This window comes from Rhinopithecus roxellana, chromosome 16 (assembly GCF_007565055.1).
Source record: "Rhinopithecus roxellana isolate Shanxi Qingling chromosome 16, ASM756505v1, whole genome shotgun sequence".
Classification (NCBI taxonomy): domain Eukaryota; kingdom Metazoa; phylum Chordata; class Mammalia; order Primates; family Cercopithecidae; genus Rhinopithecus; species Rhinopithecus roxellana.
The window spans coordinates 64,733,793-64,736,309 of record NC_044564.1 but is presented as its reverse complement, the minus strand read 5'-3'; the positions used below and the strand labels follow the sequence as shown (position 1 = coordinate 64,736,309).

Here is a 2,517-nt window from a genome sequence, read left to right as displayed (position 1 = left end):
GAATACCTCACTCATGTTTGAATCATCAGTGCATTTTGGTCACACCAATTATAAATTTAGTGGTTTAGTCATGATAAAAAGACAGGTGCAACATTATCTTTTGGAAGAAAGAACAATGAGACCCGTATGATTTCAATCTTGGATGAAAATCACTAGTTGCCAAAATAAACAAAGTGTTTTCAAACCTGGTTCTCACCTCCTCTCATATGCAATTCCCTTAAAAATCATGTTTTATATTTCTATTATCTACTATCTCTGAACTGATACTGATATAAAATAGTTTTTGATCCCAGCTTCTTGGGAGGCTGAGGCAGGAGAATGGCGTGAACCCGGGAGGCGGAGCTTGCAGTGAGCTGAGATCCAGTCACTGCACTCCAGCCTGGGTGACAGAGCGAGACTCCGTCTCAAAAAAAAAAAAAAAAAAAATTGTTTTTGATTCTGTTGGTGTCTACACAACAGTCCCAACTAATTTGAAATAGCAAGTCATATAGCATAAAATATTATTGCTTTCATGTCTCATTAAGAATAACTATCATAGTATCCTCTCCCTGCATGGTGTTGGTGGTTAGTTCTCAGAAGCTTGTGTGAGGACTGCTGATAGGAAGATGTCTTCAGGAAATGCTAAAATTGGGCACCCTGCCGCTGACTTCAAAGCCACAGCCGTTATGTCAGACGGTCAGTTTAAAGACATCAGCCTGTCTGCCTACAAAGGAAATACGTTGTATTCTTTTACCTGCTAGACTTCACTATGGTGTGCCCCACAGAGATCATTGCTTTCTGTGGTACAGAAGAATTTAAGCAACTCAACTGCCAAGTGATTGATGCTTCTGTGGATTCTCACTTCTGTCACCTGGCATGGATCAACACACCTAAGAAACAAGGAGGGCTGGACCCATGAACATTCCTTTGGCATCAGACCCGAAGCGCACCATTGCTCAGGATTATGGGATCTTTTCTTTTTTTTTTTCTGAGGAGGAGTCTCGCTCTGTCGCCCAGGCTGGAGTGCAGTGGCGCAATCTCAGCTCACTGCAAGCTCCGCCTCCCGGGTTCACGCCATTCTCCTGCCTCAGCCTCCGGAGTAGCTGGGACTACAGGCGCCTGCCACCTCGCCCGGCTAGTTTTTTTTTTTTTTGTTTGTTTTTGTTTTTGGTATTTTTTAGTAGAGACGGGTTTCACTGTGTTAGCCAGGATGGTCTCGATCTCCTGACCTCGTGATCCGCCCGTCTCGGCCTCCCAAAGTGCTGGGATTACAGGCTTGAGCCACCGCGCCCGGCCGGATTATGGGATCTTAAAGGCTGATGAAGGCATCTCATTCAGGCGTCTCTTTATCGTTGATGATACGGGTATTCTTCAGCAGGTCACTGTAGTGACCTCCCTGTTGACTGCTCTGTGGATGAGACTTTGAGACTAGTTCAGGCCTTCCAGTTCACTGACAGACAAGGGGAAGTGTGCCCAGCTGGCTGGAAACCTGGCAGTGATACTATCAATTTTGATGTCCAAAAGAGCAAAAAATATTTCTCCAAGCAGAAGTGAGTGCTGGGCTGTTTTAGTGCCAGGCTGCAGTGGGAACCCCTGAGAACAAAATCTCCTTTGTATTTTTTTTTCCCATGAGTAAAATACAAGACTTCAGATTCAGCCGAATTGTGGTGTGTTACAAGGTAAGCCTTTCCTACAGGGGGTGGAGAGACCAGCCTTTCTTCCTTTGGAAGTGATGGCCTGAATTGTGTTGTGGGGAGGCCACTGATTGTATGATGTGTCAGTAGAGAGCATCAACCCATTGATCTTTTGTGGTTTGTTTTAAACTTGAACTGAGAAAAAAATAAAAGAATATCATAATGTGTTTTCTTATTTTAATGTATTTTATCAGCTATTTAAATAACAAAAGTAATACATGCTGTTGTCAAAGCAAAAAAAATCAAAACAGGTATACTCGAAAAATGGTAAATGGACTGTACTCTTACTCCCTCCAATCAGATTTCTCCAGTATACTCAGTGCTTGTAACTTGTTTTAAACTCTTCTGTCTTTATTCCAACAAATAAATAAATAACTTTAAAAACATGTAGATATTTTCTTATTTTCTTTTTACAAAAATATGGTTATACAGTATACTTTATGTTGGAACTTGCTTTTCTAAAACCAGTGTATCATGTATATACCTCAGTCTTTCTGTAAACAAATGTTTTATAATTTATTCAGCCTGCTTCTATTAGTGGACATGTATGTTTTTTCTCTTTTTTTCTATTATTTTCCTTTTCTTCTCCTACTATAATGATGTGTGTACATAAACATTCTTTTACAAATATCCTAACATATAACTCTATATTATTTTCTCAAGGTATGGGGAGAATACAATACAAGAGTTCCCTAGATGGGATTTGTAGGTCAAAGAATGAGCACATTTTAAATTTTAGTATATTCTTACATGTTCCTTTCATATAACGTATTGCATTTTAATTTTTGTTTTATTTTACATGACTGCTTCCTCACTAGGTTGAATTGCCAGTGGGTAAGGACTC

The 2,517-nt window shown here is 40.1% G+C and overlaps 1 pseudogene; it reads left to right on the top strand.

Annotated features, from left to right (window-relative positions):
* Positions 1–605: 605 nt before the first annotated feature.
* LOC104677986 lies at positions 606–1,533 on the top strand (annotated as a pseudogene).
* The last annotated feature ends 984 nt before the right edge of the window (positions 1,534–2,517 follow it).